This window comes from Ovis aries, chromosome 19 (genome assembly GCF_016772045.2).
Source record: "Ovis aries strain OAR_USU_Benz2616 breed Rambouillet chromosome 19, ARS-UI_Ramb_v3.0, whole genome shotgun sequence".
Lineage (NCBI taxonomy): Eukaryota > Metazoa > Chordata > Mammalia > Artiodactyla > Bovidae > Ovis > Ovis aries.
Genome location: NC_056072.1, coordinates 23,828,349 through 23,850,766, shown reverse-complemented (window position 1 = coordinate 23,850,766; position 22,418 = coordinate 23,828,349). Strand labels below are relative to the sequence as shown.

The following is a 22,418-nucleotide window of genomic DNA, read 5'->3' as shown; positions in this document are numbered from 1 at the left end:
CTGGAGAAGGAAATGTCAACCTACTCCAGTACTCTTGCCTGGAAAATCCTGTGGACGGAGGAGCCTCATAGTCTACAATTCATGGGGTCGCAAAGAGTCAGACACGACTGAGCTACTAAACTTAAGAGATTGAACAACAACAGCTGAAATGGACAGAAACACAGAAGTTACTTTTTAGTTTCCAAAGTACCCTGTTCTGAGGAGTTTGAAGAGTAATTTCATATGTCCATTCTGTACAGATTTTAGAACCTCCACACTGTAAAATAATAGTGGTTGTATCAGTTACTCTGAAGAAGGCCTTTTCTACATGTGGCTAAGTTTTAAAGCTATTTATATAGAGTATATTGTTTTTGCCTAGAATAAGGCACATACTCAGCTGTTTAGAAAATGATGAAATTTCTTCTTTTTCTCCCTCCCCCTTCTTTTCCTTTCTTCCAGCCTTCTACATTTGTTTTCTTCATTTTCTCTAAGAAATACTGGGAAAAATTCTCTAAGGATCAAGGAATACTCTGAACAGTATTGGTCCCACCCATCTTGCTTATTTGACCTTTGTTGTAAGTAGAACACAGGTGTGTGTGTATGTCTGTTAACTGCACAGACTGTCCTGCACTTTCCTGTCTCTAAACAGGAGTAGGGAAAAAGTAAGTAGGGGAACATGGAAGTCATAACTGATCATATAATATTTTCCTAGGCAAAGGTTGCTGAAGTAGCAGAGTTAGAGTTATTATTTCTTCACCAGGAGAGGAAAAAAAAAAATCCTTCAGCTAACAGCTGCTGAGACAAGAGCATTCTCTACAGAAAAGAAAAGAAAAGCAGGAGGCGGGGGAGCGTTAATCATCTGTACGAAGGACTTTTTCACTAGAAGGTACATAGGCACCTGAGGATGACTTTGGGCTTGCGGCAGGATGCACTTCCTCCCAGGCTCAACTGGTAGCAGCGTTGCCCACCCTAAGCCTTTTGCTTTCTGCTTTGTCTCAGCACAAGAAACCCGGATGCCCCCTCTTATGGTTTTGTGTATTTTTCATTATCGCCTAGCCAGTCTCTGATCATGCTCAGCTGCTTGCCTAGGTGGTCTAGGGTGGTTTCTGAGGGAGGTGCCATTAATCATCTTTGTTAATGTGTTGCTTATATACTTGCATAGGACTTCCGTGGTCTACATAAAATTCATTTTTCCCATAAGCCTTATTTTTAGTGTGTAATTTTACAAAGAGTGAGGTCTTTCCAAAACACCTCTGTTGTGGGATATGGAAATGCCTGCTTTATCTTCCTTCACCCTAACTCAGAACTTGTGTACAGTTTTGTATTTGTGTACCAGCAATATTGCTTATTCAAATGTATAGAAAGTAGCTTAAAACCTGGAATATGTTGCAGTTACAAGTCATTGTGTCTACTCTGTGTGTATCTACTTTGTATGTTTAGTTAGTGAAAATGGTATTAAGGAGGAAAAATCTCACGTTAAAACATGGGCATGAATTAAGGATAAAATCAACTTTCACCCCACTGATCTAGACACCAGGACATTACCCTCCTTAGTATATACAAACTTCCTATTAAATATTAATGACAAAAATTCAGTGCTTCTGGAAGAGTAGTATTTTACACATGAAAGTAAAAGTATTTGTTGCTCAGTCATGTCTGACTCTTTGCAACCCCATGGACTATAACCCCATGAACCTGCCAGGCTCCTCTGTCCATGGAATTCTCCAGGCAAGAATACTAGAGTGTGTTGCCATACCCCTCCTCCAAGGGATCTTCCTGATCCAGAAGTTGAACCCAGGTCTCCTGCATTGCAGGCAGAGTCTTACACATGAAGCAAGATATAAACTTTTTCAGAGCCTTGACCAATCAATTACTAATGAGTCAGTTGTTTCTGGAGAATCAATAAAAAAAGACAGGTGAGGATAGTGATTGTGTCCTGTATATCTCTTCTACCCTCAGTGCCGCCTGGTAAATGGTAGATATTCAGAAAAGATCCACAGGAAACAACTTACTGTGATAGCAACAAATGTATACTACATGTGTCCATTACCATTACCAATAAAAATAAAGCTGCTGCTGCTGCTGCTGCTGCTGCTGCTGCTGCTGCTGCTGCTGCTGCTGCTGCTGCTGCTGCATCGCTTCAGTCATGTCCGACTCTGCAATCCCACAGACACCAGCCCATCAGGCTCTGCCATCCCTGGGATTCTCCAGACAAGAACACTGGAGTGGGTTGCCATTTCCTTCTCCAATGCATAAAAGTGAAAAGTGAAAGTGAAGTCGCTCAGTCCTGTCTGATCCTTCCCGACCCCATGGACTACAGCCTACCAGGCTTTTCCGTCCATAGGATTTTCCAGGCGAGAGTACTGGAGTGAGGTGCTGTTGCCTTCTCTGAAAAATAAAGCTAGCTCTAAAAATTGAAGAACTCAATTAGAAAAGTATCAGATTCCAAAATCTTATTACTAGCAGGTCCTCTACCAGGTGCCCTACTTCCCAATGGGTCACCAAATGAAAGAAAAATATATGTGTATACACACATGTGGGAAAATGTTAACTGTTGATGGATCTGGATAGTGAGTATGTTGGCAATTAGTGTCCTTTAAAAAAAATTTTTCAATGTGTAAGCACTTTCACAATAAAATATTGGGATATGTAGCAAATGACAGACAATTATCTCATATTGTTATGGACTCTCATAGGCTATAACAATTTTTAAACTTTGCATCATTTAGTTTGAAGTATCTCATACAACCTATCTTTTCCTATGTGTTTAAAATCCCTCTAATTACAGTTTTAATATTTATGGTCTCTGATATGGTATGACGGAAATCCCTCAAAACACATACGTATTCCCCCGGATCCCAGTCCTTTTGGTAGGACTGGAAATGTACTCTGTTGTAAAGAATGAGGAGGTGAATTTTCCATCATGGAGCAGCCTGCCTGTCGTGGTTTTATTGCACTCCAGTGCTTTACACTGGGATCCTTTCTGTGATTATCTACGAGTCATTCGTGCGTTTTTATTTGTCTCACAAATCTATACTATAAGCTTCTCAGACAAGGAGTGTTTTTAAGTTTGCAGTACCTTATTTCCTACCTGTGAATCAGAAAATTGTGGCAGTTTAGACTCTTCATAGGTTGTTTTGGTTTTTATCAATTTAAACATAAATCTTTAGGCATTCTTATAATTTTGCTCAACAACAAGTTGATTGAAAGCTCCCTGAAGTCAGGGAATGTGGCCTTCTGGGTTTCTAGGATGGTGCCTTGTATATAATAGATGCTTAGTAAATACTGTTTGACATTGATGCATGGGATGGCCCATATGCTTTGCATATATTTTACACACTTTTGCAATTATAGTACCTCTTTTGTAGCATCTTTGAATCCTTCCTTTTGAAAGCATCCCAAATCTCAGAGATTATAGGCTGAGATAGTGGGCCTGGTGCCTGGGCTTGGACTTGGAGTCTTATCTCATGTGTTCAGAAGCAACCTGAAGACACTGAAGTGAGATGCCACACCCAGTTGAGAACAAGGACTCTTGTTCAGTGCTCCAAGGTGGCAGAAAGTGAGAGAAGCTACTTCTTCTGGGTATACTTGTTTCAAAGATTGTGATGATGGGATTAGCCATTCTCTTCCTTTCTACTTTCCCATATTTTATAGCTACATATGTGACCATATTGCCCTTAACAGATATTTTCTCTCTTTGGTAATATAGTTAAAAGGAAGAATCCTATTCATTTAGCTTATTATTACATTTTCTATTTAGTTTTCTATTTAATTCACTTTTATGACACTCTGGGTCCTTCCATTTAAGAAACTGCAATAAATGAAGAAAAGGAGTAAGGCAAATAAACTTGGATTAGCTGGCTTCCTTGATAATGCTTAGAAAGAACCTCATGCTGGTACCCTAATTAACAAATCTGAAGTGTGGTGGCAGTTTATAGTTCAAACAGTATTGTCTATACTCTTTTCATATTTTATAGGAAGATTGTACAAAGACTTGATGGTTATATTGTTACACAAGTTTAATTCTATCCACATAAAAAACAATTATCCTAGAGGCATTAAGAACTGTTTTTACTGATTGAATATTTTGCTTGCATAAATGGTAGTTCTTATAAACAACTGCACATTTTGCTTAGTATATTACAGTTCTTAAATTGTAAGCGTGAATGTTTCATTTTAATTGTGAATTTCCATCCCCCACCCCAAATATCAAGATGATTTATAGGATGTTCTCTTGGTACCAAGATGATAAATTTGCCATTCATGCTCAACCTCAAAGAAAACTTCCGTTGTTCTCTTCTCTTTCTTTTTTCTCCTTCTTTTAAAAAAAATCTCTGTAAAATAATTGAGTGGGGCTAATAATTCAGTGGGACTATTCTAATAGTCTTATTTTGCTACTCGAATAGAATCTAAGCTGGACTATTCACAGATGTGCAAATGGTTTCCATATCAGAAATTCCCATTCCTTTGATAGTAAGGTAATGAGGTAACATTTTAGGCCTCCTAAAATCTCAAAACTGGAGGATATCTAAAAGAGATGCTGGTCTCTAGCCTGCCTCATTTTACATATCAGGAGACGCAGACCACAGAGTGATCTAAGTGATGTCTTCTCATCACCAGGAAATTCCATCTCCAGAATCCTCATTCATTGATTTCTGACACTAAAGTTTTATTGTTGGTGCAAGTGTTTGGTGTTGGGGCTTCCCCAGGGTCTCAGTGGTAAAGAATCCACCTACAATGTTGGAGACCCAGGTCCAATCCCTGGGTCAGGAAGATCCTCTGGAATAGGATATGGCAACCCACTCCAGTATTCTTGCCTGGAAAAATCCCATGGACAGAGGAGCCCAGTGGGCTACAGTCCATGGGTTGCAGAAGAGTTGAACACGGCTTACCATAAAAACAATTATGGAAGAGATCTCTGGTTGCCAGCCAATATCCATTCTTCCTTTGTTTTTTAATAACAGAACAGCAATATTATTTAGAACATTAGTGTGCCCAGATGAAATATTATAATTTTTATTGCATGTACCAAAATGTTGCCCAGTTATATACAAGCAGAAATATTTGGGAGGACTTCTGAGAGGTCTCTTCAAGAGGAAAGGTTTTAGCTTGAAATTCAGATTTCTTGTCCTGTATCCCACTTCCTTCATTCTAATGCTTGGAAAGCAAACTTGATGGTTGGAGCTCTAGTAGTTACCATGGACCAACTGGTGATCTTGACTAAAGTAATAAGCAAGAGCAGTGAAGGAAAATTAGAGAAGAAGCCTGTGTCCTCAATTGATGACTTTGAGTGAGAAATTCCCTTCCATCAGAGCTATTATTATTTTGATTTTCTTCCCACATGTAATTGCACCAGTTTGGCTAGAGTGAAGTTTCAAATGGATGATGCTTAGAGAAGTGTAATTCCACAGAGTAGGGAGGTGTTTTAGTAAATACTGGCATAATCTCAGTAACTCCCAAAGAAATTCATAGTATTGGAAGAGTTGCTTAATTTCTCCATATTTCAGTTTTCTTCTATGAAAAATAGAGCAATGATAATAGTCCTTATTACTTCTCTCTATTGTGGTAATGTAAAAGTTCTCAAGAAAGTGTAAAATGCTATTTATATGCATTCCATTAATAATATTCTCTTGACCTAAAGCAAGATTTCTTAACTGAAAGTATGTGAATTCCTTGACATTTTTATGGAAAATTGTAATTGTGGATGCATTTTTTTCTAGGGGGAAGGTACTTTAAATTCTCAACAGAGTCTAGATATCAGAGACACCGTTCTAAATGGGAAGATAATATTAATATTTATCTAGAGAAAGAGCAGTTTTAAAAGATCATTTGAAATTCTACCTTCAGCATCATAATCACCACTTAGTAATCATCTCCAAATGGCTAAAACTGACAGGTTCTCCAAGTTTTCATTTCTAACACCACTTCCTCCCCAAAGCATTTTGGAAATAAACTTTCTCTTTTCTAAAATTCCATAGAACTATAATAAACACTCTCTTAAAATACATTATCTATGGGTTTTATACTTCTTTCAGTTCAATTCAGTTCAGTTCATTCGCTCAGTCGTGTCTGACTCTTTGCGACCCCGTGAATCGCAGCACGCCAGGCCTCCCTGTCCATCACCAACTCCCAGAGTTCACTCAGACTCACATCCATCGAGTCAGGGATGCCATCCAGCCATCTCATCCTCTGTCATCCCCTTCTCCTCCTGCCCCCAATCCCTCCCAGCATTAAAGTCTTTTCCAATGAGTCACCTCTTTGCATGAGGTGGCCAAAGTACTGGAGTTTCAGCTTCAGCATCATTCCTTCCAAAGAAATCCCAGGACTGATCTCCTTCAGAATGGACTGGTTGGATCTCCTTGCAGTCCAAGGGACTCTCAAGAGCCTTCTTCAACACCACAGTTCAAAAGCATCAATTCTTCGGTGCTCAGCTTTCTTCACAGTCCAACTCTCACATCCATACATGACCCACTGGAAAAACCATAGCCTTGACTAGACGGGCCTTTGTTGACAAAGTAATGTCTCTGCTTTTAAATATGCTGTCTACTGGGCTTCAAATTCCTGGAAAGCAACTATTAAGTGCAGTTGTTGTTGATGTTTAGTTTCTGAGTCGTGTCCAACTCTTTGAGACCCCATGGACTATAACCCACCAGGCTCCTCTGTCCGTGGGATTTCCCAGGCAAGAACCCTGGAGTGGGTTGCCATTTCCTTCTCCAAGGGATCTTCCCAACCTAGGGACTGAACCCAGTTCTTCTCCATCTCCTGCATTGGCAGGCGAATTCTTGTCACTTGTCTGCTGTACCTAATCATCCACATGACAATAGGAGTTAGGTTTGTGTTTGTGCTTGCTCAGAAAATTTGTTTAAAAAGATGTTAATACAAACAACTCTTTTCCTAGGAGATATCCTGTTAATAGAAAATGTATGAAATTTTTATATTCCACAATTTTCTATTGTTACCATGCTATACTTTCTGTGCAGTAGTTAAACAAAGAAAAGTTAAATGTTTCCTTTAGATACAGTTTTTTTCATGTCATTTGAGAACATACTGGCACTGCAAAATTCTACCAGTAAGAAACACATTTATTCTTGATGACATCTGATGTGTTTATAGGAAATTTTGGTTTAAATCTACTCAGTTGCTTTTAATCATCTTACTTGATTTTTCCTGGGGTACTGGACATTCTTAGACATTCTAGGAAGAAAAGACCTGTTTTTTTGAGGATTTTAGTAGGCTTAACAGTAATTCTCTTCTTCAAATTTTTTTTTTAGTTTGACCACACCATGTGGCATTTGCGATCTTAGTTCCCAGGTGATAATGATGGTTTAGTCACTAAGCCATGTCTGACTCTTTCGCGACCCCTTGGTTGTAGCCTGCAAGGCTCCTCTGTCCATGGGATTTCCCAGGCAATGATACTGGAGTGGGTTGCCATTTCCTTTACTGGAAATATTTTATTGTGTTCCTCTAATACTGTTTCACATCATCATTTTCTTCCAAATAATTTTCAAAAAACTTTGATAAACACTCACCCCTGATTAAATCATATTTGAAATCCTTAACTTGACACACATAATCCCTGTGAACTGACCTCACAGTATCTGAAGTCTGCACCCCATACTTTCCATCACCCTAACGTTTCAACTTCCAAATGACTTAGCTCCTTAGCTTATCTTTGGAAAATCCAGAGTTTGATACATTTCACGTCCACGGTCAGTGATTTTGCCAGTGACACATGCAGTGAACACTATAATGCTCTTTGTCCACGAGTGCACACATGTAGAAACCTAAGTCATTTTATTAAGAAGAGATTTGGGAGGTAGAGTGTAGTTATTCTCTCAAAACCTGGGTAAAGTTAGGCCAGTATTGTGGAATGTAAAAATTTCATACATTTGCTATTAATATTGCTTTTTAGTGATTACTGATCTTTTCAAATCTGATGAATACTGAAGAACCAAAATTTGTTATTCTCTTAGGACTCTTTTAAAAATTTTTACAGTGTTGTTAACAGAATCTCTTATTATTTAATTTACTTATTGATTGCTTATGTGCTGTCTGTCTTGCTCCCCAGGACATAAACTCCATAATTGTTGCCATTCATTTGTGTGGCTCAGGGATAACCAGTACACTGCTTGGCACCCAATGGATAGTAAGTTGAGTGAATCATCTTACTTACTTAAATTACTTGTTCTCTCTCCCTCTCTTTATCCCACCAAAACCACTTATTCTTTGAATTAGAAACAGGCAAAATCATTTTAAATGTTCTGTTGGTATATAATAAGTCAATATTAATAAAATACATATATATATATTTATACTATGAAATCTTAATATGTAGCCAGTTCACTGAATATTTACATCTTAATGGGTGTGCTCAGTTGCTCGGTCGAGTCTGGCTCTTTGTGGTCCCATGAACTGTAGCCCACAAGACTCCTCTGTCCATGGAATTTTTCCAGGCAAGAATATTGGAGTAGGTTGCCATTTCCTACTCCAGGCGATCTTCCCAACCCTGGGATTGAACCTTCACATCCTGTGTCATCTACACTAGCAGGTGTATTCTTTCCTGCTATGCCACCTGGGGTGTCTGATTTCCATGTTATTTCTTTACATATATACATATATATATATATATATATATATATATATATATATATATATATACAATCACAAATGCTTGTGAAGACTTATATCCATATCTATATTATCACAAAGGCTTGTGAAGACTTACACATGGAATTCTAAGGTGCTTAAGTAAGCAGTAATTGTGGTTTTTTTTGCAGTGAAGTTTCAGTTTTATGCTTCTCCTGTCCCTTTCAGGAATTACAGCTCATTCTCTAGCCCCCAGAGATGCTTTCTTGCACAGTTTCAGGAAGTCCATTCTCTTGATAGCCTAAGTGAAGCCCAACTGCAGATGTGTAGCTAGACTCCCCAGCCAGCCCTTAGGGCTCATAGGCCCTCATTCATCAGCTTAACCATCTACTCTCTCTTGGCATTGTTTTTTCCTCTCAAGTCCAGCTATACTTCTACATATGCATGCATGCGATTTTGCTACATTTCTTTTATTCTTTTAACTAGCATTTTTATGACTTTTAAAGGAAATGTTTTAGCTCACTGTTTTAGAACTTCACTTTAATTTTACAGATTAAAAAAAAAAAAAAAAAAAACCTCCCAAAAAGTGAACTGGCTTACTTGAGGATACTTGACTACTAATTTACCAAGTGAAGATAGAACATTAGTGCCTGAATCACATGTGAAGATTCTTTCATAAAGTTTAATAACCATGGTTTTGTTATTATTAATCCTATCATTTTAGTACTCAAAACTGAATTGTCAAATTATACAAGTACCTGATGAAAGCCATATTGTTGCATGGCTTTGTAGCTACACACATGTTCAAAAGTCATTCATTAATTCTGTAAGCCTTTATTGAGCTACACCACTGAGCTAGATATTAGATAGCAAAATTGAACGGGATATCATAGCTCTTTTGAGGAGGTCCTATTCTAGTAGACAGATAGTTGCATAACCAGATAATTACAAAGCCGTGTGCCTGAGGATCATGGGAACACAAAGACATTGGTGATGCTATCCTGGGGGTATGGGGTGATTGGTGTTGGAGAAGAAAGAATGTGTTTGAAATGCTTCATCTTAAAATAGTCCTTTTTGGATTAATGGAAGTATATTATAGAGGGATAAATAGATGTATACTAATATGATGAAGAAAATTGCTATCATTATCACCATTTTATAGAAAGTGAAGCACAGAGAAGTTAAGTAACTTGTTCAAGCTCACACAGTAAGATGGAGAATCTAGGCTACCAGGCTGCCCAACTCCAGAGTATGCTCCTTTGTACTTTGACAGTGAGACCTACCTCTAAAAGGTTGGACATATCTCCTGATGGAATGGTTTTGGGTTAAGAAGCATTATAAAGATAGGATACAGTTGCAATGGAGGGGAGGGGTAGCAGGAAGTTTTCAAGGAAGGAAGGGGAAAAAGTCCTGGTTGACGAATGGAATAAAAAGTACAAATCAGTGAGGGAGGGAGGTCCTTGGGGTGGTGACTGGATTTGAATTGGTTTTTAGATTTGATCAGGTAATTGATAGGAACCTTTGAAGGATTATAAGCAGAAGGATAATGTTTAAATTTCTCTTTTGGAAAGGGCATTCTGACTTCACCGTGGAGAATGGATTTCAACCAGGGCTTTTCATTGCTTATTCATTTCCAGGTGAAAAACGCTACAGCAAAACAGAATGGTTTAGAGATCAATAAATGGCACAATTTAAAATGTCTGAAAGGAACTCTTTGGCTTCTTAATATAGAGTGCCTTCTGCAGAAGCTGAAAGTGACCCTAATCTGATAAGTGTAGCATCGATATTTTTAGCATTTATAGATATGAAGGGGAATGTCTCATTATTCAACTTAAGACATCACTTTGAGGAATTATAGCAGGTTTATCCTGAAAAGTTCCCTCTTCCCCTAAAAAAATAAATGATTAGTTTTATTTTTTAAAATATTTATTTCTTTATATGGCTCGTCCTGGTCTTAGTTGCAGCATGCAGGATCTTTGATCTCTGTTGTGGCATGTGGGATCTTTCAGTTGCAGCACGTAGGATCTCGTTCCCTGACCAGGGACCAAACCTGGGCCCCTGCATTGGGAGTGCAGTGTTTTAGACATTGGATCACCAGTGAAGTCCCCCCAAATGGTTAATTTTATATTTTTCTTCCAACCTTTATATGTTCTGGAGCTGCTAACAAATTTTCATGAGGAACTGGGCCTCTGTTTCTGAGAAAACTGCAGAAACTTGGTGCTTCTGAATGGCATTTGTTGCCACCACTCTGACGTATGTGAGAGCGTAGACTGAGTAGGTTGCAATCCTCTAAGAGGAAAAATGGGAAATTATTGAGGTTGGAGAATCCACGTCTTCTGTAACCATCATTACAAAAATTGATTCAGTGAAGATTCATCAAGATTTGCCAAAATGAGTAGGCGAAAAAGTTTTAGAGAAAATGACATGAAGTCTCAAAGTATTTCCCAAATGTTACTTATAAATTACAAAAGTAAAATGATACCTTTACATTTATAATAGAGAAATCTGGTGGTCAAGCTTAATACCACCAGTAACAGGATAAACTGACAATACCTCCCTCCAAATGCAGTGCACTGAGAAATCAGTATCACCTAGTTTCCCAGGTGGCTCAGTGACAAAGAGTCTGCCTGCCAATGCAGGAGATGCAGGTTCGATCCTTGAGTTGGGAAGATCTCCTGGAGAAGGAAATGGCAGCCCACTCTGGTATTCTTACCTGGAAAATTCCCATGGACAGAGGAGTCTGGCATGCTACACTCCAAGGTCACAGAGTCAGACACAACTTAGCAACTGAACAACAAAAACATGATGTTATATACATTAAATATTTTACTTTTTTAAAGTCAATGATAACTCAGTAAAACTTCAAAAAGAAATATGGTGATTTCTTAAAGTGGCATAAGGGTTAAGTTTTAGGATGTCTGCTACTTTCAAATGACTCAGAGAGAAATGAATATAACAGAGAGAAGGAAGAAGGAAAGGAGAGAGAAGAAAGAGTAAAAGCAAAAGGTGGTCATGAAAATGTTCACCTTAGTTCTAAGTCGAAAATATATGGGTATTCAATGTATCATTCTTTCAACTTTCTTCTAAGTCTGAAATTATTCGAAAAAAGGGGAGGAGGAGAAGGAAGTCCAGATGATCAAGTTGAAATTAATGCTCCATTATCTTATCAAAATTATTACAGATTATATGTTATTTTAGATCAGCCCTACCCATCAATTTTAAGATTTAATACATTTCCTTTATCTTGTATCAATTTGTTTTAAAATTTCAAATTTTAGAACCACTGGTTTATTGTAGGCAAACAAACTTAAGAACATTTTCCATTATGAACATGATCAGAAAAGGAAAAGAAATTGTCAACAGTGAAAAATAAATGTTCTGCATAATAAAGTTTAAGAAAAACCCGTATCTGCCATTTGTGAGCTAGGGCTCTTGGACAGCTTACTCATATCTCTGTTTCTCAGTGTCTTCATCTAGGAAACAGAAATGGTAAAGACACCTAACTCATAGGGTTGTGATGAAGAGTAAACAATTCATGTAAATTGCATAGTAGTTTCTGACAAACACTCAAAATAATGATGGTCCATGGCAGAAAAATTAAATTGTCTCTGGACAGAAGTCATCCTTTTGCTGTGTTATTCAGTGCTCCAAATAAATCTCCCCTAAAAAAATAAAAACTGTCTTAAATTTGAAAAGTCTCAAATATACCACTTAGAATAAAACAGGTGTATACTTTAGAGTTATATATGATTATGTGACTATGTCACGTAGATTATATAAACCTTAGATTTCTAGAATTAAGGGTTGATTTCCCTGCATTTGTCATTTGCTAGTAGTGTTTCTACATCAAATGGATGCAGAGCGTAGGAGGGTATAATTTAGACAGAGGTTTCTCTGAAAAGAGCTTTTAAAATCGCTCCAGAGAATCTTGAACTCTGCCTTAATCTTTGATTTACGTGTATTCTACAATTGTTTGTTCCTCTCTGTCTGGAATCAGTCCATTTTGGAAAAACAAAAACTTTAATCCATTTTCTCAACGCAGGTAGGAAAGAAACCAGGCATCGTATTCCTCTTTTTTGATCCATAAAATAGAAAATTTTAGCCCATTCTAATCAGACACTCACTTCTTTCCTAAAGTAACACTGGTAATCTAACCATGTATAGGCCCTTCTGGATTTTGTTCTGTTTCTCTCAATTTCCATCCTCTGGGTACCCTTTTCTCGTCTTGTTCCATCTGCATCAGATCTAGGGGGAGACAGTTTCTGTTTAAGAAGCAAAGGTGAGCTGTGACTCCCCTCATGTGAAAGCCTGAACAAGGCTTTTTGCAGTTGATAGAAGGGATGCCAAAAAGTGAAATGAAAAGCTCCTGCCATCTCCCTAGCGCCTACTCTCCCTGGAGCCAACCAAAGAGCTCAGAAGTAGATCTGGAGTCTACAGGGCACTACATTAGTGATAAAGCTGATTATAAATAATAATGACCTTAGTGGATGATAAGTGCAGTAAACTTTTTCTGAGCCAGTTGGGGTGATGTAGGATGTACACTATAAATATGTGGAGTTTGTAAGGAAAGCAGATGCTGAGAGACGCAGTTTTTCTCCCCCAATAATTTAAGTGGACAGTGGACTTAGTAGGTGCATAATAAAGTGTTGTTGAATGAGTAAACAAAAGAGGTCTAACAGCTGAATTCCTAAGGGAAGTCCATGCATTGAAACATATCCGTATTTAATCCCGAATGAAATAATGTTTGTCGCTTAGTCGTGTCCAACTCTTTGCAACCACCATGGACTGTAGCCTGTGAGGCTTCTCTTTCCATGGGTTTTCCCAAGCATGAATACTGAAGTGGATTGCATTTCCTCCTCTAGAAGATCTTCCCTACCCAGGGATCGAACCCAGGTCTTCTCACATTGCAGGCAGATTCTTTACTGTCTGAGCCACCAGGGAAGACTTTTAATCCCAACTGTCTATTACAACTGTATCTATTTCAGGAGTAAGATCACATTCCTGAAATGAGAACATAAGAAAGGATATCCATCTGTTTAGGGAAAATTATAAAGATAAAATTATAAAGAAAAAATATACATGGGATTGCATGGCTATCCGCTTGCCTTCGACATGTGTTCATTGGTTTCCATGCTGGTGGACTGGGAGAAGGTACAGAGCTGGACTGAAGTTTGTTCTTTTCTGTTTTGTTTTGAGAGAAGCAGGAGGAGGGAGCAGAGGGCCAGATTTGGTACTTGTTCTGACTTGACTTTTTTACTTAGTCATTCTGCCACCAGCCATTTGTTCTAAGGCCCACATTTGTTTGCACTAACAGGCTTGGAATTACAGTATTTTCTCAGCTTTTGGACTTACTTGTTGGACTGAATGTTGTAATTTTTGTGAAAGCATACTGTAAAGTCTAAAGTAACTTTCGAGGCAAAGCAGTCCATTTGCTACTGCAGCTATATTTAGACCACCACCAGTTAAACTTCGTCAGTTTTTAATCTTAGCTCTCCATTGCTAACTATGAGGACTTCATCAAGATTCCTTTGGGTCAGCATTTCACAGATGTGGCACTGTTGACAGATGGGGACAGATAATTTTGTAGGAGGGACTGTCCTGTGCATTGCAGCCTATTGAGCAGTATCCCTGGCCTCTGTCCGTCAGATCCCACTTGCGCCTCACCGCCTCTCCCCCCACCCCCGCCCCGAGGTGTGACAGTCAAAAACTAATCTTTTAAAACTTCCTGTTTTTGTTGGAAGAAAAATCGGAATCTTCTGAGGGAAAAAATTTTTGTTCTCAGATGGTAACAAAATTGATATGTGTTTTTTGGCCAGTGTAATAACGATGAATCAAGTCTGCCCTTAAAAGTAAATGAGAAATACCATTGGCAAAACCATTTAGATAAGAAATACCATTTGCAAAACCATTCGTCTACAATTTGTCTCTCTTCTTTTCCTTCTCTCTCTCTTCACACACATGGAGACATACAAGCAGATGCATGCACACTTTAAATTAATAGATAATTTTTGTTAATGATAGCTCCAAATTTCTGAGCAGTTAGTGGTAGATAAATATTGAGGCATACTGCTTTATTTATCTAACTTATAGGTGAACTTGATGTCATTGTGACATAGCTTTAAAAACGGGTGATTTTCTCTGCAGATTGTTTGAAGTTTGTGATCCCAGTCTTGGCGTGTCCTTGTTACAACAGTCTGATGACTTTCTGGAAAAATGAATATGGCCACACACTTTCTCGTGTGGATCCATACTTGGGGCTTGTTTCTTGATTAATTTCTTACTGGCTCCTTCACTTTCAGTTAGAAAATAAAGTCCAGTCAAGCTGCTTAGATTGTCACTGCAATGGGTGCCCTGGGCAGTGATTTCTGAGCCATCCATTCCTTTGAAATTTTGTTCTCAGCTGGAGAAATGTCACAGTTATCTCAACTTTTGGCTCTTACTTTTAAGTGAGAGAGGCAAGGAAAAGGAAGTATGAATACTTTCTAAAAGAAGTGGTGAGTAGCTATATGCACATCAAGCGACTTACTGCTGAAGATTGCAAAGCATTACAAAATATTGATTAAGCCTCAACTTGTTGGAAAATTACTGCCATAACTTTCATTTTTCCCCTAGATTTGCTGAAGCACAGAACTGTATTTAACTGGCTGAATCTTATGTTGTGCCCAGAAAGAGACCTCAGGAGCCCCATTCCCTAGGTTCTTATTAGCCTTGCCAAGAGTGTTTTAAAAAATGTAGATTGTTCATGGTTCCAGAGAGATACACTTTTTAAATAATTTCCACATAAATTGTAAAACAATCATTGTATGTTTTTGGCTTCCAAAATATATTCTGGGTTAATATATCAGGTCCTACTGTGTTTATGAAGATAGTCTCTTCTGTTTATAGTTACTAAACACTTTTGTCTTTTTCTCCTTCTATTACTATATTTATTTTGACATTAATGTTGGATTTGACCTTAAAAGAAAAAAAAGACATTGCCCAAATTTAGGTTTTTACTATAAACCACTTCATATTTTAAATGATACGTCTCAGGGGAAAAAGGTATGAAGAATTGATGGAAGTTAGAAATTTTTAGTTAGTAATCATCACCTACCATTAGAAACAAGTGCAAATCACATGATGTCAAAGTGAATCTATTGCATAACATAATCAAAGATGAATCAAAGTAATTACCAGGCAAAGAGAGACTGAATAGAACTTAAAACCAATTAAACTATTTATTTCGACTGTACCACTGAATAAACATGTTTGTATTTTACTTTGCTCCTCTTTTCATTTGCTTCAGCAATATGTTTGTTAATATAACTGAGATGCACAATTGCTATTTAATTAACCTACTTTTGTCAGCACCTCACATGCGCTGCGTGAAGTAGATGTGCTAAAGTCTCAATAATAATGAGTCAGATAAAAATAACAAACATGAGATTTGTGCCAGTCATTTTACAAGTTATGCCAAATCGCAAAAATATCCAAGGAAATGTTTAAAAAATAGTTACTTTAAAGAAACTGGATTGACAATAGTCACAAAAGCAAACGTATTGAACCAATATAAAACTACTCAAAAGTTTAGTGAACTTTCTTAAGTTTAATACTGTTTCATCATCCCTCACTGTGTATATTGTTACTATTAATTACTGGTAGTGTGTCTACTTGAGGCCTTGTATCCACTTTGGAATAAGTGAGTTGGAAATGGATATAGAAATATCTGGTAGATGCATCTTTTGAAAAATCATGTATTCTTTGGGTGAATTGCATGCCGAGTGCTCAGTCACTTAGTTCTATACAACTCTCTGCCATCCCATGGACTATAGCCCACCAGCATCCTCTGTCCATGGAATTTTCTGGCAAGAATGCTGGAGTGGGTTGCCATTTCTTCTTCCAGGGAATCTTCCTGACCCAGGGATCAAACCAGCTGCTCCTGTACCTCCTGCATTGGCAGGTGGATTCTTTTACCACTGAGCCACCTAGGAAACTCCTTGGGTGAGTTATTTTTCTAGTTATTCAGTAAAGCATCATAAAAGTATAGATCCCTTTTTCTGTGATTCCCTGATGCCAATATCAAAAACCCTAAGGCTGTTTGAATTGTCTTGACCTTGATGGCACACATTTTTCCACATAGATGACATGACTGATAGCATGAAGAGAAGCTCTTTCTTTATTTACTTTGGATAGTAGGAATGTAAAAAAGTAAGATAGAACAATCTCGTTTAAATCGAAGAAGTCTCTTTCCCCACAAATCAAAGTATCTAGTGATGAAAGAACATTTTGACCAGACTTTTGGCTCTTCATCCAGATGTTTTACTCTCAGGCAGACAGAATTTGTACAGAAATAGCCAAAACCATCTTCTGGCCAACCTTTTATTTTTCCTTTTATACATTTATAATTTACTCACATTTACTGATCAATGATGCTGCCTCCAATTCTTTTAACAGCTGCATATTAGCCATTTTCTCATGGGACCCTCAAAGGTAACAGAAACCTCCCAATTTAGGACAGCTTTTTTAACAAAAAGCATAGCTGGGACTTCCCTAGGCATCCAGTGGTTAAGACTTCACACTCTCAATGAAGGGGGCATGGGTTCAATTCCTGGTGGCAGAACTAGGATCCCACTGAAGTGCAATGTGACCAAAAAAGAAAAAGGCATCCTACTTAGATTCTCTTCCCATACCTCAAGTCACTGCCATGAAGTGTAAGCACTCTTCTAACAGAGACCTACTTTCTAGCTCTTAGAACAATAGTAGACTCTCTGTGAGAGTCCTCAGAGATCTGGACCAAGGCCCTATTGTACAGATAAGAAAAATAGGGCTCAGAGATGTATAGTAATATTGTAGATCATCTCATTTTTGTAGCACGGTGAGCATTAGAATTCAGATTTTCTTTCTGCCTAATTTCTGCCCCACCTTTTATCACATAGGCCTATTTGTGTATGTTGGAATCTTAAATTATAACATAGGTGCCTTAATCACAGCCTTTGATGAGTGACACAAGAGCCAAGTCTCCTTTCTCTGAAAGAGAATATTTTACATCCCTAACCCACGCTTGCTTAAGTAAGGTCAAATTTACATAAGCAAATGTCTTCGGGGCCTGGCAGGTAGCGTATACGAGCAAAAGCAGGAGTTGGCACCCTCTTGGTAAAGTGCAGAACACATGTTCTGTTTAAAAATGTTCACATTCAAATTCTAAAATCTCTCTCTTGCCAAACCAAGCATGTCCATAGGCTACTAGTTCGCAACTCTGAACTGTATCACCATGCAGACAGAGTAAAGAAGACTATTATTCCAGATACACAAGCAGAATCAGCATCACCACTTCCTTTTTGATTATCTGAGGTCCCAAGTTCTATGCCAAACCCTCTGCGTTGAATGCCCTGGACTTCCAGGCTTGAGAAGAATCATGTATTTGCAGACAGAAAGTGCCCACAGACTATCTTTAGTCCAGTCAGTCTCCCCAAAGTCTACATCTGCAAAGAATATACACACGCGTGTCCCATAAGATCCAGAGGGGAAATAATGCAGTTTCCTGAGAATTGCAAAAAAAAAAAAAAAAAAACCCTGAACAGACAAACCACCACATCACAGGGCAAACCCACCATATGTACTGAACAACCAGTGTCATTATATTCTATAGTTGAGGAATTACATAAATTGCCTATTGGGAAGGAAGCCTTAATCTCTGCTGCCCCTCCCTTGAAATCTATAAACAGCTGTGTGAGTCTCTGTGTATCTTCGAAAGGTTGAACACATTTGATCGGGGAACCAAGTTGATTTCCTAATCAGGTTCGATGTGAGCAGAGCCAGCTAGAGATGTGCGTGATTCTCCCAGTGTGCGTCTTTGATTCATGCGCTAATTATGTCGATCCTTTGGGGAATACAGCCACGGAGCTGGGTCCTCCTTGATTAATGCTGGCCGAGAGCCATGCAGCGCGCAGCGGAGAGCGGTTCAGCATCTCTAGTCCCAGCTGAGAATATGGTCCCATTATCTCCCAGCTGCCTAAGCAATCCATAAGGCCCTGTTCTGCGTGGATGATCAGTGTAGTGGAAGCAGGGACTTGCTGAGAGCTGAAATCCCTGTTTGATTTGCTGTAACGTGTAAAGCGAAACTGGGACATTTTACTTTGCAGTCTGTGAGTACCAAGGTTTTTTTTTTTTTTTCCCTCTTCCTCCCTATAGCTCCATGTGAATGTGACTTTGCAAGCTGCATTTGATTTTCTGTTCCATCGCTCTTTGTTGAATCAAGCTGGTGAGGCAGAGTGTAATCTGTTTAGAGCTTGCTGGTTCTGTCAGATCTCTTTTGTAATTGATTCATATGAGGAAATAAGAGACCTTTCAGAATGCTGTCATAGAAGTTAAAAATTATTGGCTTTGTTTGGAATTAGGAAGCATGGGTATATTTTCTGTGGTGCTCAGGATGCTTCAAGCATATATTTATCTTCTGTGTCTCTGGCCATTGCGAGAAAAATGTAAGTAGAAGTCTTGTCTATATGTAAAGAGATCATCTTACTTGGGTGTCTGTGTAAAAGCAGCATGTGTCTGTATTTCCAGAATTTATGTAAGATAGTTTATTTTGTGGCTCTCTGCTGCCACTAAGAAATGCAGAAACAGGAAACTTTCCCTTGTTTTTCAGCTGCATGCTTTTTAGAAACTTTGCCAGAGATGGGAGTGACGAATAGGAATATTTGCAAATATGAGCTATGTATCTCCATTTTTCATTCTGTGGGAAGGTATTTAAAAATAAGTTTGTCTAGCCCATTTTTGCTTTTGAATACACTACTTTTTATGAAGAGACGTGAATTTTAAAAAGCAAAAAATACCAGTTCAGCTCCAGGTTCATTTATCCTTCATATGTCTCCAAATGCAGACTATCAGATTAGCACTTGTTATCCATGCAAGATTGAATTGATCATAAAAATGATATTAGCAATTAATATTGTTAATAGTGTTTGCACGATGTCTTTCAGATGATCAATGGCTTAGTGAAATTAAAGATTGTTATCACTATGGAAAAGGATATATGGATTTATTGTCTGGATTTCCCCTAACCTAAATATAAACCGCATTCTTTCTCCTGGGTTAAAGGTGGAACAATCGAGCTGCTGTAAGAATAGAATTTGAATATAAGAGGCTTTAACCACTTGAACCAATTGCCAGAGCTGAGGTGGACCAAAGTGAACTTAAAATCATTCCTACCTGCAAAGGGGAATCAAAATGCCCTCATTGAGCTTGAGTCCATGCAGCCAGAGGTTCCCGCAGTTTCCGGAGTACAAACACACTTTTTCTGAATAGGCAGTAAGTCTCAAAGTAGAGAGAAACCACAGGCTGTGAAGTATGAAAGTGTCTCACTGGTGAGGACAGAGGATGTTCTCATTAGATTTGGTTGAGGGGAATGATGCAAGGGGAGAGAAGACTTTTCAGAATAGCTGGTTGTGTACATGAGCGCAGGCATTTTCAGAGCCTGAGGTTTGGAGAGGAAAAGGTAACAAACCAGTAATGAACACTTACCATCTGGCAAGATGAAGCAGGAGGAGAAAAGCCGTAGTGCCTCTGGGTAGCCAGCAGTCCCAGGGTTGTGCTCAAGGAGAAGTCTGTTCTCTGAGAAAAAGTAAGTGTGTTGAAGGGTCTGAAATACAGAAATCTGAAATAATGGCAGGTGAATTTGATGGTTATATTTCTGCTAAACAAAAGATCAGCCTCATGCTTTCTTCCCAAACTGAACTGATGACTCCTGCAAGTGATAGTTACTGAGGAAGCCTCAGCTATATTTTTAATAATAGTTTATGTTACTCTAACTGGTGCAAGTACATGATCTCTTGAAGGTATGTACTTCTTTAAAATGATGACAGGCACAGAAATAGAGGTAGTTAAGGTCCAATGATTTTTGTACAGTTGTTTGTTTACCCTAAATAAATTAGTACATGTTTTCCTTTGAATTTTGGTTTTCTGTGTGTGACTCTTGAATTCTTATATGTACATGTGTATGTGTGTGTGTGAGCATGTGGTGTGTGTGTATATATAGATATACATATTAATATATATGTATGTACATATGTATGGAACTTTTACCCTTTATAGGGAAGTACTTTTCTGAAGTAGTGAAGTTTGACCTCTATTTTTCTATTCAAACATTTAGAAATTTCAACTCCTGTGATGTTAATTTTTTTTTGGAGGCTGGTCACCTCAAAGAGCCAAGAGACATTTGCTAGATTTACAGTGTGCTCCTAATACTTTAGAAATATTTTTTACTATTTACTAAAAATTGGGACACCCCCAAGTTGTGCTTAATCTGTAGAAAAGGTGATTGTATGCTTCAGGGGTTAGTTTAGGGTCTGGTCATTTGACAGATGGGAAGACCAGATGGGTGTTACATATACCTTGTAAGAGGAACTTTTAAAGTCATGGTGATTTGATTGGCCTTCACTATAAATTTTAAGTGGTATAAAAGATAAACATCTTGCATTTTATATGTAAAAAATAGCATCTGTCTCTATGTGTTGCAAGCATGCATCCTGATCCACCCAATAAGCCCTGTAGACGGTTTCTGTGCTGCTCGCAGTTCAGTGCTCCCTCAGCCTCCAGAAGCTGCTGGGGTTGAACAAAGTAAAGAGTTCTGGGGGAAGGGGCACAGCATCAGGGAGAGAAGCCCCCTGGCATCTGTGCTTGGGGCCTTTGGCTCACTGTCACGTCTGTCCCGCAGCTGCTGGACTAAGCACGCAGCATCCTCAGGAGCGTTTGTCAGTAGGTCCTCTTCACACACAAACTGCAGCCCAGCCCTGCTTGACAGATGTGCCGAGAAATGTGAATTGGGGCAGGAAGTTCTATAAACTTTTCCTCTAGACGTTCAAAAGTGAATATGGTTGAATGGAAAATCTATAAATTTAAAAACCTAAAAATTTGGTTTTTAGGATTTGGTGTTTTGGATTTTAAATGTTAACCCTCAACTCTGCATTATCAGAGTGTCCGCTCTTTAGGGTATCACCTGGGCCAGTGGAAGCTTATGTAAACCCTTTTTAAGTTGCTGTGCGAACTCTAACACGCTGCTTCACCTCTCTGTGACTCAGTATTCCCTGTAAAGTGGTCTGATTTTTTTTAGATACTTTCTAGATGAGAAAAATCTGTGATCTCATGACATCTCATCCTAGCCTCTTACTGACTCCTGATAGCTGTTCAGATTGCCTCAGGACTGGGCAAAATGCAATATAATTGTCATCCAAAACAAACTGGATTCTTTTTTTCTTCTTCTTTTCTCCCCTTGAGCTTCCTTTCTTCTTTTGTTCTTCCCTCCCTCCCCTCCTTCTTTCTTCCCTTCCTTCCTTCCTTCTTTTTACTCTCTCTCTTTCTGCCCTATCCCTAGTTCCCTTTTACCCTGCTTCCCTTTTTCCCTGCCTCACTCCATTTTTTCATTAGTGAGTTATTCTAAAGTCAAATAGAAACAGAGTTGGGATTGTCTGTTTTTTTGTATAACCCGTTTGTCTGTCACCTTTTCTTATGAGAGGTCTTTTAGATATAAATGATACACTGATACAGTTTTCTGTTGTATATTGTGTTTATTTAGTCCTAGGCATATGTGTGGAAAAAGCACAGTGAAAGTTATGGATATTCATATATGTGTGTGTAGAGTGTCCTTATTAATTTTTAAAGTGAGAGAATAGTTTATCTTATTTTCTAAATTGAAGGTAACTAAATAGATTCATCCTGATGTATTCAGCTGGCAACATTTAATTTAAAAATAAAAACAAAATGTCACAACAGAGAATCAGCTTCAGGTTTGGAGGATATTAAAGAACTTGACTTTTAAGAAGGAGAAGAAGTTCACCCAAGGATTTTCTTTTTCTGTAGGAAATGATAGTCTTTTTAAA

General features: G+C 38.3%; 1 protein-coding gene across 29 annotated transcripts in view; it reads left to right on the top strand.

The window, feature by feature from the left end:
- Nucleotides 1–22,418, top strand: part of LOC114108678 (contactin-4) — a 1,043,928-nt gene that overhangs the window by 407,118 nt on the left and 614,392 nt on the right. For 8 of the 29 annotated variants that reach the window (XM_060402848.1, XM_042235938.2, XM_060402837.1 and 5 more), the window contains one exon: nucleotides 8,048–8,125. The exons of 15 other annotated variants lie outside the window; for them this stretch is intronic. The gene's annotated coding sequence lies outside the window, so the exon portion shown is untranslated. Of the gene's footprint in view, nucleotides 1–438; nucleotides 555–8,047; nucleotides 8,126–18,464; nucleotides 18,690–18,768; nucleotides 19,026–20,040; nucleotides 20,165–22,418 lie in introns of those variants that run through there. 6 more of the 29 variants (XM_060402846.1, XM_060402826.1, XM_060402849.1 and 3 more) reach the window with 4 other exon arrangements.